The sequence below is a fragment of the Clupea harengus genome, chromosome 15 (assembly GCF_900700415.2).
Source record: "Clupea harengus chromosome 15, Ch_v2.0.2, whole genome shotgun sequence".
Classification (NCBI taxonomy): Eukaryota; Metazoa; Chordata; class Actinopteri; order Clupeiformes; family Clupeidae; genus Clupea; species Clupea harengus.
The window spans coordinates 20,613,811-20,631,310 of NC_045166.1; the positions used below are offsets into that span (position 1 = coordinate 20,613,811).

The 17,500-nt window shown below is 43.5% G+C and overlaps 1 pseudogene; it reads left to right on the plus strand.

Annotated features, from left to right (window-relative positions):
• The window catches only part of LOC116223687, a 94,404-nt pseudogene that overhangs the window by 2,296 nt on the left and 74,608 nt on the right, over positions 1–17,500 (plus strand).

Consider the following 17,500-nt stretch of genomic DNA (forward strand, 5'->3'; position numbering starts at 1 on the left):
CCCTTCAATGTTACGCACACTATAAAGCACTTGTGTGGGAAAAGAAAAATGGAAAAAAAAAAAAGATCAAATGACCAGAGTTAGGACAGCTGTTTGCTGCGTCCTAGTGCAATAGAGAGAGAGGGAGAATAGAGAGATGGAAGGCGATGAGGGATACAGAAAAAAATAGATGAGGATTTAAAAAAAACTTCAGAATGTGTGTGAGTGAGTGTGTGTTTGTGTGCAGGGGGAAAGTAGTGCGAGATGGGAGTTCATTGTGTTTTTTATGAACACGTCAGTAACATCAGTGAAGCCTTTTTCTTATCATTTTAACTTGTATTGTGTGTGTACACTTCAGGTCGTGTCTATTGCTGATCGCTGACTGTCCTTCTGTGGTGTCTGAGGAGTTGGACCTCATCAGCGCCCTCTCTCGACTGGAGGACTTCAACGTCAAAATCCTCCCCTTACAAGGTGTGTGTGTGTGTGTGTGTGTGTGTGTGTGTGTGTGTGTGTGTGTGTGTGTGTGTGTGTGTGTGTGTGTGAAAACACAACTGTTTACTGTTCAGGGTGTTTGTGTGTGTGTGTGTGTGTGTGTGTGTGTGTGTGTGTGTGTGTGTGTGTGTGTGAAAACACAACTGTTTACTGTTCAGGGTGTTAGTGCTGAACAATTCTGCTGTTAAAAGCCCACTGGCTCTCAAGGTGCCAAAATAATTTGCTACCTGCGATGCAAAACAAGCCTCTCTATTGTTAAAGTGTGCTACACATTAAAGGACATCTGTTGGTACTAAGTTGTTGTTGGTTTTTTCTCTTTAGAGAAAATGCTGCCTGAAATGCGTACGAAGCTTCTTATTCAAACATAAACTACACAGACAACAGGTTTTAAGAAGTATTTTACCAGTCTGTTGACTCTGTAGAATTCATGGTACCTTTCTTAATCTTTTTGCGATAAATGTTTTTTTTTTTGTCATGGGTACTTGGTGTTTGATTACATCAGCATTCTCCTTATCTTTTCATTTATATTGTTCAAGAGAAACAGCTGGTGTGTGTGTGTGTGTGTGTGTGTGTTAGAACGAGAGAGAGAGAGACCTTGGGTGTTGTATCTCTTTCTCTTTCCCAGAAAGCACCTCAGCAAAGTCACAGGGTGTTGCTGACAGGCAACTTCTTATATACTAGGGATGCACGATATTGAATTTTAGCCGATATCCGATATGCCGATATTTACAAGCTCATTTTGGCCGATTGCCGATGCCGATACCGATATATACACCTTTGCTTTTTAATTATTGAAAAGTCTCTCCTGTACTAGAATTAATCTGTTATTATGATAGGGTATTGCTGTAGATACGGGACATTACAAACTTGATTTGTATCATTTTAGAAATAGACATTCACTCATGAAAACTATTGAAATGATTTCAAATATGGCAGATTTATTTATATTTTCACGTCACAATTTTCATACTTGAACAGTACCTCCTTGAACTTGAACAACTACACTCTGGAAATGTAACTTGGCAAGCTAACGTTGGTTAACTGACTTACAGTTTAATAACATCCCTTCTAGGATTTCTAGACTAATCTATGTAACGTTATTGCCAAGTTAGCTATATAAATTCCATATATGCAAAAGTAAGCCATGTACAGATAGCGTGGGCTCGTGACATAACGTTTCACATCCCGTCAAATGAGCTCATCAACTTCGCTGGTGTCACGTAGCATGCAAGTTAACTAGCTAGTGTTTTCTAGCTAACTAGCAACTTATTAACTTCTATTAGCGCGCGACAGGTAATGTTGCAAAGCGTTGCACGCAGGTGGTCTGCATCTATGCATGCAACCTACGTTACGGCCAAGCTGTAGTCTCCTCTTCAATCTCCTGAAAAGTTTCCTGACAAATAACATGTCAACATCCTCTGATACTGTGAAGTACTGCCACACAGCCGACGTGTTGAATTACGTTGTTGGCGCTCATAGTAACCAAAACATTTGCTTCGCGTGCGCATAATTTGAACGTCACCTTATCGGCCAGGTACATCAGCAGAAATGTTCATATCTGCAGATGCCGATAATTAAGTTTTGAAGCTTTTATCTGCAGATACCGATGTCGTGCCGATATTATCGTGCATCCCTATTATATACACATACTTATACGCACACACATACACGCACGCACGCACGCACACACACACACAAACAACCAGAGAAAGATATCATGACTCTCCGGAGTACTAGAAAAGGTGACGCGCTAAAAGGGGCATGTATTGATTCATTCTTGAACTCAGGTCTCCCCCATCCAGAGAATCACACTGACATCCTCATACATGCACTCATACACTCCTACATACTCACTTATTCACACACACACACACACACACACACACACACACACACACACACACACACACACACACACACACACACACACACACACACACACACGCACACACGCACACAGACACACACCCACTCTCTCTCACTCTCTCTCTTACACACACACACACACACACACACACTAAGTGATCTTAGCTGAGATGAATATTTTACCACGAGAGACAGTAGATGGCTAATGCTTTTAAGGTCATCTCTCTTTTTCTCTCTGTGTCTGTGTCCCTACCCTACCCCCACCCCCCACATCCTTGTACTCTTGCTTTCCCTTTTCTACTGTCTTTGTGTCTCTCTCGCTCTGAATCTCAAGTATAAATACATTTTATTGGGGCAACATATTTGTACGTCTTTACTGTTAAAGGATCCAATGCTTATCCAGTACGGAGTAAAGAATAACCATCATTTTTTTTCCCCTGACCAGTAATGGAATGAAACACCATGATGGGTAACACTCAAGGGAACTCACACACTCTCTTTCAAACACACACACACACACACACACAAACACACACACACCCACACAGATTTGCTATTTCTGCCTTTAATATGTAAATCACCATACACTGGCGTAGTGAAATCAGTTGTCCAACGACAACATACAGTCATGGACAAAAATATTGGCACCCCTGCACTTCTGTTAGATAATGTACCAATTCTCCCTAGAAAATTGTTTCAATTACAAATGCTTTGGTATTCTTATGTTGATTTCTATGGTTTGCATTGGAACAACTAAAAAAAAGCAGAGAAGAAAAGCCAAATCTGACATGATTCCACACAAATCTCCAAAAGTGGACTGGACAAAATTATTGGCACCTTTTCAAAATTGTAGGAAATAATTGTATTTCAAGCATGTAATGCTCCTTTAATTTGTATTTAAACTCACCTGTGGCAAGTCACAGATGCTGGTTGTATAGAAATCACATTTGCAACCAGTTAAAATGGAGCAAAGTTGACTCAACCTTTGTGTTGTGTTTCTGTTGTGTATACCGCACTGAGCATGGAGAAAAGAAAGAAGAGCAAATAATTGTCTGAGGATTTGAGAACCAAAATTGTAGAAAAGCATGGACAATCTCAAGGCCACTCCGGAGATCTTAATGTTCCTGTGTCCACTGTGCGCAGTGTCATCCAGAAGTTTACAGCCCATGGCATTGTCGCTAACCTCCCTGGATGTGGAAGGAAGAGAAAAAATGATGACAGAATGCAACAAAGGATTGTTCGAATGGTGGATTAAAAACCTAGAACAACTTCAAAACAAATTCAAGCTGCCCTGCAGACACAGGGTACAACAGTGTCAGCTCGCACTATCCGTTGCCATTTGAATGAAATGGTATGCTATGGTTGGAGACCCAGGAGGTCCCCACTGCTGACACAGAGACATAAAAAACTGGAGTTTGCCAAAACTTTCCAGGGGAAGCCTAAATCATTCTGGGAGAACGTCCTGTGGACAGATGAGACTAAAGTAGAGCTTTTTGGTAAGGCAGTTTACAGAAAACAAAATGAGGCCTTCAAAGAAAAGAACACGGTCCCTACAGTCAAACATGGTGGAGGTTCACAGATGTTTTGGGGGTTGCTTTGCTGCTTCTGGAACCCAATGCCTTGACTGTGTGCATGGCATTGGAAAATCTGAGGACTACCAAATCATTTTTGTCAGAAAGCTGGGTCTCCGTCAGAGGACATGGGTCTTCCAGCAGGACAATGACCCAAAGCACACTTCAAAAAGTACCCAGAAAGGGTTAAGACAAAGCACTAGAGAGTTCTGAAGTGGCCGAGATGAGTCCAGATTTTAATCCCATAGCACACCTGTGGCATGATCTCAAAACAGCAGTTGGGAGAAGGCACCCTGGAGTTGGCAAAAGAAGAGTGGTCCAAAATTCCAGTAGAGAGGTGTAAGTCACTCATTCATGGTTACAGGAAGCGATTGATTTCAGTAATTTTTTCCAAAGGGTGTGCTTCCAAATATTAAGTTTAGGGAGTTTTGTGTGGAATCATGTCAGATTTGGCATTTTTTTCTCAGATTTTTTGTGTTGTTCCAATGCAGACAAAATAAATAAAGATGTGAATACCAAAGCATTTGTAATTGCAACAATTTTCTGGGTGAAGTGGTGCATTATCTGACAGAAGTGCAGGGGTGCCAATATTTGTGTCCATGACTGTATATGAGTATCCAAATGTGTCTATGTTTGTGTGTAGAGTGTTTGTTTGTTCTGATGGTTTGATTGTTTGTGTGTTTGTTTGTTTGTTTGTGTTGTTTGCAAAAAGTTTCTACATCTCTCTCTCTTTCTGTCTTGATCTCTTAGTCAACCTCATCTTCCTCTTTGTCTCTCTTTTTTGAATGTGATGATGAAATCAATGAATCCTTCATTGGAACGAGTCACATCTACCAACATAGCAACTCCTCTAAGTCACTGTCATAGCGATGTGTTGTGCTGCGGACTGCTGTACACAGGCCATGCAGTGTTAGTGTCTCAGCTGTCAGTTTGAATTAGACATGCTTTCTCTTGGTTACATCAACTCGAATCAACATCACGCTGGACAAATACAAGCAGTGGAACTAATGCATTAGTACACATTGCAGCCAGATATGTGGATGCCTGCCATAGAGAAAGGGAGTCACCTCATCAGTAAAATAAATGAATTGATTGAAAACACACACACACACACACACACACACACACACACACACACACACACATCCTCATACGCACGCACACACACACACACACACACACACACACACACACACACACACACACACACACACACACACACACACACACACTCCAGACACACTGTTGTGCAGTAATGTAGGTTTTCATGCATGTTTTTCTGCTCATAGAGATAGAGACCTCCAGCAGTTTGTTTTTATTGTCACTGTTTTTTTTTTTTTTTTTTTAATTATTATTATTATTATTATTATTATTATTATTATTATTATTTTAAATGCTTTGACAATACTGTAACCATAGCGGTCATGTCAATAAAGCTATTTGAATCTGAATCTAATGCAGACATTTCTCTCACTCGCACACTTTTTCTCATTACTCTCTCTCTCTCTCTCTTTCTTTCTGTCTCTCTCTCTCCCTCTCTCTCTCTCTCTCTCTCCCTCTCTCGGTCCCTCTGAAATATGTCAGCACTAATCCTTTTAATGTGATGTTTGACAAATACAAGCACCAAAACATTATTTCTCTATCTCGCTCTTTCTCTCTGTCCCTCTCTCTCTCTTTCTCTCTCTCTCTCTCTGTCCTTCTCAAATATGCCAGAACTAATCCTTTTAATGTAATGTTGGACAAATACAAGCACCAAAACAGTATTTATTTCTCTCTCTCTCTCTTTCTCTCGGACAACTACTTCCTAACTAGGGGTGTTATGGATGTACTGGGGTTCATTTTAACTGGGGAAGGGAGACCACAACAGCACAGTTTTATGTGCTGCAATGTCAGCATAAACTCTTTACAGCACCACATTGCATTACAGCCTATGTGTTCTTCTTCTAAAGTGTTGTATGCCCACCCTCAAAGGTGTTCTTGTTGGGCTATAGCAATGATCAGCTTGCTGAACTTTACATGTGGGCTAGCCTACATCATCATACCACCTCAAACTAATTGCATTGGGGAAATCGAACGTGTTAAGGGGTGTAGACAGGCTTGTTAATTGCAGCCAGAAGATGTTATGGTGGTAAAAACAAAAACAAAAATCTTGGAATTAGGCCTGGGTAGCCTTATATCACTGTGAGACTTACTGATATCACTGTGTATATCACTGTGTAGCTTACTGATACAAACACGGGGCTTATCAGGGTGCTTAAAGCAGAAAAGATTATTGTTATAATCAGCATTAGGGCTGTATAATCTGTCATTTGATGGGCAAGGTTTTTTTTTGTGATCCTCTGCTGTTGAGTAATCACACTTTGCATTTTCTTGGTGGAAATGCATCTCTAGTTCACTTTCTTCTTCCATCTCAAATACGTCAGTACCAATCCAACAAAATTTCACGCTGGTCAAATTCAGTTCCAACAACTAACCTGTTCTCACTCAGTCAGTCATTCACTCACGCACTGTCGTCGTTCTCTTCTCTCCCTGCAGTTCGTCTCCGTGAGGACCGTCTCTCCCTGATAAAGGAGTGTGTGTCCCAGTGCCCCTCTGCTTACCGCCAGGCCACCACTCTACTGGAGCTGGCCAGACTTCTGCGTGTGGCAGGTGAGGCACCAACATGTTATTAATACGTTATGAATGCTTTATTCACATGTAATACACTTTTAACAAAGGTTTTCCAACATATTACAGTGATTCATTGTCAGCTTTAATGCAATGTAATAATCTGTTAGTAAATACTCTATACCAATGTAATAAGATTGTAGTAAACATTGTATATCATGTAATAAGCTGTAAGTAAACATATAGGGAGAGATGGTTAATATGCCAGTGAAACCAAGTCGCCTCTGAGTGGAGTTGTTGCATCTGTAAAGGAGGGAGGCCTGACTGCTTCATAATTGATGACTGAAGATTGAAATGAACTCCCATCAAAAGGAATAAGCTAAGCTGTGTTTGGAGAGCGGAATTAGGAAAAAGGTCGCCAAATGTCACCCTTGCCCTTGGTCATTAGCGGTGCTAGTCTCACCACTTTGAATGCGGCGTCATTCATCAGGTTAAGGAACTTGTCAATAACTGTCTGTCAATACGGCACACGGTGATGGATTCACACTTATAAATGGCATCTATTAGTACCGGGGCCGTTTCTTTTGAAGATGGCTGTGGCGTGGGGTTTGGAGCGATTAATATTGCATCGTACACTGCGCATCGACTCGTAGCGCACACCTACAGCGGGGAGGGGCGGGTGAGTCAGGGTAGGGGTGGTGTTTGGTGAACCAGAGGAGCAGTGATGAATCACAGCTGAATGACGGACGCATCACGCCTCGTTATGGATGCATCTGAAAATGATAGGTCTGTGAATGCGGAGGGTGTGTGTGTGTGTGTGTGTGTGTGTGTGTGTGTGTGTGTGTGTGTGTGTGTGTGTTGTGTGTCTTTTGCCGTGTGTGTGTGGATATTTCCACAGAGGCAACGCTACTGTCAAAACATTTGGGTCACGGTACTATATTATTGTGATCCTTTACTTCTAACACAGTGATTTATTTCTCCCATTTTTCACGTTTCGTACGGTGGGGCGCGGTGAACGTGTTCTCGACTCTGACTTCCTTTCTCATTTCCGCGGTGATGCAAGAGAAGAACGAGGCCTTGTGGCATCTTGTTGACTTCAGAAGCAGTTTTATCAGAGTAGACGCATGTACCAAAATAAGATTTAAATCATATTAAATAAATAAATATTGTGATACTTTGTGCTGCTGTGTCGTGATAATATCCTGCCTGACAGTTTTTTCTCCCACCTCTGTGTGTGTGTGTGTGTGTGTAAGATGGTGAAGTTAAGATTGTTATTGAAAGATGCGCCAGGAAGATGCGCCAAATTTGTCCGGTAAAATAAGTTCTTTACCAGCCCAGCAAGAAAAAATCATAAAATCATCATCGTGTGTGTGTGTGTGTGTGTGTGTGCATTGTTGCCCTTGTGTGTGTGAAGTACTCTTTCCCAGCATTCGCATGCCCTCTCCCTCTCTTGCTTTCAAGTGGCTGCTGACTTCCAGGCTTGCGTCTGTGAAGGTTTGGGTTGAACCCCACTGGAGACTCCTCTCTGGATCTCACCGCCTGCTGCCCTGCATGCTAATGTCACCAGCCAGGGTCCTGTGAGCGCAGGGGGCTTAGAGCTGCATACTACAGAGAGCCATGGAGAAAAACACGGCACAGAGAGATGTATTATAGAGCATTATAGACACACAAAGCTAGATTACTACAGATGACTACATATATAGAGGTGTGTTAGAGCATTAGACACACACAGATCATTAAATCACTACAGATGACTACATATATAGAGGTGTGTTATAGAGCATTATAGAGAGCTATAGATAACTACATCATGCCAGATCACTGTAGAAGACTGTACATGTAGCTTTATAGACCATGGCAGCATACAGTAAAGAAATACAGAGGTGTATAGAGCGCTGTAGCATACTGTAAAGAAATACAGAGGGGTATAGAGCACTAGGAGTAGAGTGGAGAGGAGTACCGTCTGTGTGTGTGTGTGTGTGTGTGTGTGTGTGTGTGTGTGTGTGTGTGTGACTAGGAGTTGAGTAGAGAGGAGTACTGTGTGTGTGTGTGTGTGACTAGGAGTTGAGTGGAGAGGAGTACTGTGTGTGTGTGTGACTAGGAGTTGAGTGGAGAGGAGTACTGTGTGTGTGTGTGACTAGGAGCTGAGTAGAGAGGAGTACTGTGTGTGTGTGTGTGTGTGTGTGTGACTAGGAGTTGAGTAGAGAGGAGTACTGTGTGTGTGTGTGACTTGGAGTTGAGTAGAGAGGAGTACTGTGTGTGTGTGTGTGTGTGTGTGTGACTAGGAGTTGAGTAGAGAGGAGTACTGTGTGTGTGTGACTAGGAGTTGAGTAGAGAGGAGTACTGTGTGTGTGTGTGTGTGTGTGTGTGTGTGTGTGTGTGTGTGTGTGTGTGTGTGTGTGTGTGTGTGTGACTAGGAGTTGAGTGGAGAGGAGTACTGTGTGTGTGTGACTAGGAGTTGAGTGGAGAGGAGTACTGTGTGTGTGACTAGGAGTTGAGTGGAGAGGAGTACTGTGTGTTTGTGTGTGTGTGTGACTAGGAGTTGAGTAGAGAGGAGTACTGTGTGTGTGTGTGTGTGTGACTAGGAGCTGAGTAGAGAGGAGTACTGTGTGTGTGTGTGTGTGACTAGGAGCTGAGTAGAGAGGAGTACTGTGTGTGTGTGTGACTAGGAGTTGAGTGGAGAGGAGTACTGGCTGGGTGAGGGGGTCGAGTGCAGGCAAGAGATTTTTTCTGTATACTCATTAAGAACGTATGTGTACACACACACACACATGCACACGCAGACTTGCATATAGACTCACATAGGCACATGTATTGCACACACACACACACACACAGACTCACACATCCACATCATTTGTACATGCTAATAGGAAACATTCCCCTAGCATTGGCATATACGCACATTTATATGAGCACAAACTCACACACCCTTCATGCATCTTGATGCCCCCCTCCCACACACACACACACACACACACACACACACACACACACACACACACACACACACACACACCAGTTGTAAATGCTAATAGGAAACATTCCCCTAGCATTGGCATATACGCATTTATATGAGCACAAACTCACACACCCTCCATGCATCTTCATGTCCCCCCCCCCCCCCCCCCCCCCGCCACACACACACACACACACACACACACACACACGGTTGTCTGATTCATGAGGTGAGTGTGAGCTATTTGAGTGTGTCTAATGAAGAGCGATCAGTGCTGGTATACGTCCTGTGATCACTGATGCTGTAAGGCATCTCACTCCCAGCCCCTTCCCCCAGCACTCAAAGGAGGATCACCATCATATCAACATCTCTCCTTCTCACTCTCTCTATCTCTCTTTCCTTCTCCTTCTCTCCATCTCACTCTCTCTATCTCTCTTTCTTTCTCCCTCTCTCCAACTCACTCTCTATCTCTCTCCTTCTCACTCTCTCTATCTCTCTCCTTCTCACTCTCTCTATCTCTGTCCTTCTCACTCTCTCTATCTCTCACTCGCCCTATCTCTCTCTCCTTCTCCCTCTCTCTATCTCTCACTCGCCCTATCTCTCTCTCCTTATCACTCTCTCTATCTCTCTCCTTCTCACTCTCTCTATCTCTCACTCGCCCTATCTCTCTCTCCTTCTCCCTCTCTCTATCTCTCACTTGCCCTATCTCTCTCTCCTTCTCCCTCTCTCCATCTCACTCTCTATATCTTTCTCTCTGCCTTGCTCCTTCACTCTCTCTATCTCATCTCTGTCTGTCCATCTCTGTTTTTTCTTTCTCTCTCTCTCTCTCTCTCTCCACCTCACTCCCCCATCTCTCTTTCTGTCTTTATCTCTCAACCTTGCTATTTCTAGCTCTATCTATCTCTCCATTTTTCTTTTTCTTCTGGTCTCTCTATCTCTGTTCCTGCATCTCTCGCCTCTGTCTCTTCCTCACTCTCGCTTACTCCCTCCATCTCGCTTGCCATCTATCTCTCTATCTCTCTGTCTCTCAGTGTCTGTCTTTGTCTCTTTATGTGTTGTCTACATTCTTTCTCTCCCTCTGCACCTCCCTCTTCCTCTCTTCCTCCCTCATTATTTCCCTCATCTATCTGTCTATCTCTCTCCGTTAAGGTCTGTCTCTTTGTATATTGTTTTATGTTCCCTCTGTCCTCCTCTCCCTCCCTCTCTTTCTCCCTCTCTCTCTCTCTCTCTCTCTCTCTCTCTATCTCTAATCACTCTTTCGCTTCCTATGTCCCTGTGTCCACTGTGCTCCCCACCACATTAGCCCCGTCTTTGATGTGCAGTTTGGGGTGTTAAGTGACTTGGAGAGACACTATGAGAGACTCATCGCGCCGTTCCGGAAGGACTCAGATGAGAAACTCAGACTCCTGCAGTTATTTACGGCCAGACTCACACACACACACACACACACACACACACACACAGTGAGATCAAAGAGCCCAACGTCACAGGGACGCTGTGTGTGTGTGTGTGTGTGTTTGAAGAAAGTGAAGCACATCACATAAATAAGAAAATGAATCCAAAATTATTTATTTGCAAGAAAGCATCAGCATTAAATGTTTAAATAAATTAAATGTGTGGATGCTTCATTCCCAATTCAATCTGTTTTCTTTCATCTCATCCTAGAGACGGCGACATGGGGGAAAATAATAATAATAATCATAATCATGAAAAAAATCATAAAAATCACGTCATAAATGGTGGTGGAGAAGATTAGCGATGATTACTCACCCTTTGATGTGATCTTGTCTTTGATTCATGTAAGGAGACACTGTCAAATCAGATCGGAGATCAGAAACTGTTTATTTATCCGTCTCTCCTCATCACGGTCTACTCTCGTGTGTTACTGTGGTTTCTGTTTAGGGTTCCCTTTCAGTGCCTTATATATATATATATATAATAAGAGATATTATATATATATTTAGGGCTGGGCACGTTAACGCGTTATTATTGCGTTAACTCATCAATTAATTAACGCAGACAATTATTTGATCGCGCGTTAACGCAGGTTTTATTATTTATTTTATTATTGTAAAAGTCTGTTGCTCACAGGCTTTTATTTTGCAAAAGTCTGCTGCTGACTGCTGCGGAACCGGAAAAGAATGGGCGGATAAACAAACATGGAGAAGGGCATTGCTGCCTTGCATTGCCTTGCAATGCCCTTCTCCATGTTTGTTTGTCAAATATATATATATATATATATATATATATATATGTCTATGATTGCTGCGACGTGCCAACTCGCCGCCATATTGGGAAGGTAAAGGCTGGACTGTAAACAAACGCAAGTGAACGGTGGAGCTGGATAAAAAGCACTATAGCGTTTACATTTCTCAACCGATTTAATTGAGTCGTTTGTATATTCAAGGGTTTATGATCTACGTGGAGTACCAAACAAAGTTTGGTCTCCATGTTACTTAGAATCTCGATAGTTTGCCATAGACATATATACATACATTTGATAATTGCAAATCATTCAACGAAACAGACAGTGGAGGGAGGCTTCGGCAGACTACGTACAGCAGAGTAACTGCCAGCAGTGAACTTCTTGGTGCTTCACCACACTCTAACATTAATGCCTTTGCAGTGGCAATAAGCTTTAGTTTTGTGTTTGTTTTGATAACATTGTTTAAGTTGAGAATTACACAAAGTATTTATTTTATTTAACTGCTACTATACAAAAATGCTGACGTTAAGTGTTTGCTGTGTTAAAATGCTGATGTTAAAAGTGTTTGCACAACAAATGTTATGGCACTTTCGTTCATATGGCAGAACATTTAAAATAAAAGTGCGCTATACACTACTTTTGAATTAATTATTGGATTTTGCGTATACAAATGCGATTAATCGTGATTAAGCAGGGAAATCATGCGATTAATCGTGATTAAAAATGTTAATCGTTGCCCAGCCCTATATATTTTTATTAATTTAAGAAACACTTTTGTCTAAAGCAGCTCGTTCATATAGATTTGTCATTGGTTTGTACACATCCTGGGTGTTCGACTAGGCGGTCAGGCTCCATGGCTTCATTAGCTTCTGCCTGTTGGCATTGGCTATTTTGGTGCCAAAAAAGTTTGTTTCTCATAAGCTGGTTTCAGTCATGCAAGAGTGTGGCAAATCAGTGTTGGGTTTTAGTTTACTTTTAGTCATTTGCAGCTCAGGCGATTGGCTCTTTTGGTGCCAAAACTGGGCGCCAGGAATCTAGATGTCGGCAGTCATTTCTGTTCTTCCTGGGTTGAAGCAGATAGAATAGCATCGACTAATGAAATGAGTGGGTGTGGTCATCAGTCCCTCTCTCCTGGTCTATAGGCATCTATGTGTCGAACCCCCAACCCTGGTGTTGTTAGCACCGCTACCTGCGTTGCAGAAATGCAGTGCTATGGTTTGCCACCAGTATGCAGTTCTCTTTATATGGAGGTATGCTGATCAAGAGGCATTCAAATGATCACACATCACACCAGCATTCACAGATTTAATGTGCTGCTCTTGCTCACACCAGCATTCACTGATTTAATGTGCTGCTCTTGATTAAGGCTCAGCTTCCCCATGTGTCCTTGATTGGGAGGAGACTACAGTGGGTCCACTGAGTGCGTTAGACACAGGAAGAAATCTGAGGCTCTCATGTTCCATGGTTGTTCAGAATTGTTTACTTGTTTTTGTGTTTGTTTGTTTGTCTGTCTGTGTTTGTGTGTCCAGGTGACAGCGAGGCAACGCGAAAGGGCCAGGTCCTCACGCTATTGGCTGAGCAGGCGCAACTGTTTCAGGACTACAAAGCCTCCTACAGCCACTGCCAGGAACTTATGACCACAGGTAACGCTTCACAGTAGTGCTCTGCTATAGGCCACACATCACAGCCTCCCTAGGTAACGCTTCACAGTAGTGCTCTGCTATAGGCCACACATCACAGCCTCCCTAGGTAACGCTTCACAGTAGTGCTCTGCTATAGGTCACACATCACAGCCTCCCTAGGTAACGCTTCACAGTAGTGCTCTGCTATAGGCCACACATCACAGCCTCCCTAGGTAACGCTTCACAGTAGTGCTCTGCTATAGGCCACACATCACAGCCTCCCTAGGTAACGCTTCACAGTAGTGCTCTGCTATAGGCCACACATCACAGCCTCCCTAGGTAACGCTTCACAGTAGTGCTCTGCTATAGGTCACACATCACAGCCTCCCTAGGTAACGCTTCACAGTAGTGCTCTGCTATAGGTCACACATCACAGCCTCCCTAGGTAACGCTTCACAGTAGTGCTCTGCTATAGGTCACACATCACAGCCTCCCTAGGTAACGCTTCACAGTAGTGCTCTGCTATAGGTCACACATCACAGCCTCCCTAGGTAACGCTTCACAGTAGTGCTCTGCTATAGGCCACACATCACAGCCTCTCTAGGTAACGCTTCACAGTAGTGTACTACTATAGGTCACACATCACAGCCTCCCTAGGTAACGCTTCACAGTAGTGCACTGCTATAGGACACACATCACAGCCTCCCTAGGTAACGCTTCACAGTAGTGCTCTGCTATAGGTCACACATCACAGCCTCCCTAGGTAACGCTTCACAGTAGTGCTCTGCTATAGGCCACACATCACAGCCTCTCTAGGTAACGCTTCACAGTAGTGTACTACTATAGGTCACACATCACAGCCTCCCTAGGTAACGCTTCACAGTAGTGCTCTGCTATAGGTCACACATCACAGCCTCCCTAGGTAACGCTTCACAGTAGTGCTCTGCTATAGGCCACACATCACAGCCTCCCTAGGTAACGTACAGCACAGTAGTGCACTACTATAGGTCACACATCACACATCACAGCCTCCCTAGGTAACGCTTCACAGTAGTGCTCTGCTATAGGTCACACATCACAGCCTCCCTAGGTAACGCTTCACAGTTGTGCACTACTATAGGTCACACATCACAGCCTCCCTAGGTAACGCTTCACAGTAGTGCACTACTATAGGTCACATATCACAGCCTCCCACAGCCTCCCTAGGTAACGTACTGCACAGTAGTGCTCTGCTATAGGACTCATATCACAGCCTCCCACAGCCACTGCCAGGAACTACTCCAGGTAATGTGTCATAGCATAGTGCCACAAGCAGTAGGCTGCACTCGTACCACATACAGTAGGCTGCACTCATTGGACACACACACACCATACTGGCAGTGCCCGTAGTATGCACCATCCTCCCTCACTTTTTAGTGCACAGACATCCAACAGCCAAATAATTTGCAGTCAGGCTGAGTTACTGTTACTTCAGCTCTCCTTTGAAAACTTTGGTAATGGTTCTTTAAAAAAATCTCATGTCTCGGTGGTATTTGATAAGGGAGGCAACACTGTGTGTGTGTGTGTGTGTGTGTGGGGAGAGAGAGAGAGAGGTGTGTGTGTGTGTGTGTGTGTGTGTGAAAGTGTGTGTGTGTGTGTGTGTGTGTGTGTGAGTGAGAGAGGGAAAGAGTGAGTGTGTGTGTCTATGAGTATGGATGTGTGTAAAAGAGAGAGAGAAGTAGAGAAGAGAGAGAGAGAGAGGGAGCAAAAGAGGGATTGAGGCTAATTCCAGATGAGCAGTTTTCTGGCCGTAAACCTCTTTATCCTGATGTTATCTCTGTGGGCTCTCAGGCCATTCCAACACAAGCAATTTTAAACTGAATAGTCTGCTGCCAGCAGATGAAGGAGGTGTGTGTGTGTGTGTGTGTGTGTGTGTGTGTTTGTGTGTGTGTGTGTGTGTTGAGTTTTTATGAGATGATAAATAAAGTGTTTAGCACTTACTGCGCCATTTCAAAGCTGTGTGTGTGTTTGTTTGTGGGAACAGCATCTCAGGGCAGTGCTCTGATTGTCTTAAAAAAAAACTCCTAATCTTAATTACTGTAGGGTGGATGGATGCTAGTGAGTTTAATGGCTGCATCTGATAAAGAAGAGATATAAGAGTGTGTACGTGTGTGTGTGTGTGTGTGCGCGCGCCTATGTGTCTGTGTGAGAGAGAGTGGGTGGATGTCCTACGGTGATTAACTGGAGCTTGAAACGGTGAATTCAACAATCTCCTAGAGATACTATCATAGCTTTTTTCTTTCAGCAACGTACAATGGCCAGCCATTGCTCTGTTCATTTATTAATGGCTCACACACAGACACATACACACACACACACACACACACACACAGACACACAGAGTTTATTTGTGTGTTGTTTGAGTGTTTGTTTAACTGTGTACATATGTATATACATTTGTGTAGGTTTTTTTCGTGTGTGTGTGTGTACAGCATCTCAGGGCAGTACGGTGATTAAAAAAACCTCATCTTAATAACTGTAGGGTACATGGATGCTAGTGAGTTTAAGGGCTGCATCTGATAAGAGGAGATAAGAGTGTGTGTGTGTGTGTGTGTGTGTGTGTGTGTGTGTGTGTGTGTGTGTGTGTGTGTGTGTGTGTGTGTGTGTGTGTGTGTGTGTGTGTGTGAGGAAGAGAGAGAGAGAGAGTGGGGGGATGCTCTACAGTGATTAACTGGAGCTTGAAACGGCAAATTCGACAATCTCTTAGAGATACTATCATAGCTTTTTCTTTCAGCAACCTACTATGGCCAGCCAATGCTCTGTTCTTTTATTAAAGGTGTGTGTGTGTGTGTGTGTGTGTGTGTGTGTGTGTGTGTAGGTTACAGCGGTGGCTGGGATGTGTGTGCTCGTTTGGCGGAGTGTGAGGGCTATGCGGACCTGCCTGCGCGTCAGAAGCTGATGGCCTTCTCCCTGACCCACTGCCCTCCAGCCAGCATCCAGAACCTTCTGGCCGCATCCAGCAACCTGGAGACACAGGTGCACACTCACCTTTAACCTTTCACCTCTCAACTTTCACCCCTCGCCTCTCAAACTTCAGCTTTCACAGCTCCCCCCACCCCCACCCACAGAAGCGTCTGCTAAATACCTGACCTTTACCGTTTTTAATAGGACAGGTTCTTTATGTTCCGGGGCCAGCAGGAACTGGAGCCATCCAAACTTTATTATCTCTTTCGAACCAAAACAAAATGGGGATTCTGATCAATATTTATCTCCCGTTGACTCTGTAACACATCTTATCACCTTAAAAGTTCCCGTTCCAGACTTCCAGTTAGGGGGATTACAATATTTATGAATCGCAGAAAACCACTCCAGCAAGTCGGCTGGCATTCAGTCATGTAAACGAAACAGCGTGTCCGCTTCACAATTCATCTATTCGTATCTAACTTTCTGATGTGCACAATACCAACCAAACTCCATGTGTAACATGTACATTACCAACCAAATTCCCCTTCAACGCCCAAATTATGAGGCCTGCTTTTGTTAGTCAACTGGAAACGGCAAAAGCTAAAAATGTCCTGTTGGTCTTCATCCCTCTGACACACAGATTACTTAATCTCACTCCAGTTGTATCTTCTGCTGCTTTTCATTCACGTTTGCTTAAAGATTTAAAGTTTTTACGGCCTTTACTCTACCTGTGTAGGTGCACTACAACTCAAGGTCCTTTTGAAAGCACGTATCTTAGTGCTTGCTTTGAAAATCTGACATTCTTTACACTTAAAGCATGGAGGATGGGTAGAATTTGGGAATTTTAGAGTGTCTTTTAGTATTTTAGACCTTTAACTTTATTAAATGGACGGAACATCACATTTTTCGCTTCTCTCCACCATTCCCAGGTCCTGTACCAGGCTGTGAACTACCAGAAAGACCCGACCCAGTCAGAGGAAGGTTCTGATGGGACACCGGAGGAAGTGAACTCAGAGCAGGTGTGAATCCATTACTGTGTGTGTGTCTGCATCGCTGTCTTCTATGTCTGTGTGTCTGTCTGTGTGTCTGTCTGTGCTTGTGTGTGTGCCCGTGTGCCTGTCTGCTCTGTCTGCATCTCTGTCTGTGTGTTTGTCTGTGTTTGTGCCTGTGTGTTTTTGTGTTTTTCTATCAGTGTATAATTCCATGTCCGTGTGTTTGTATGTGTGTGTGTGTGTGTGTGTGTGTGTGTGTTTTT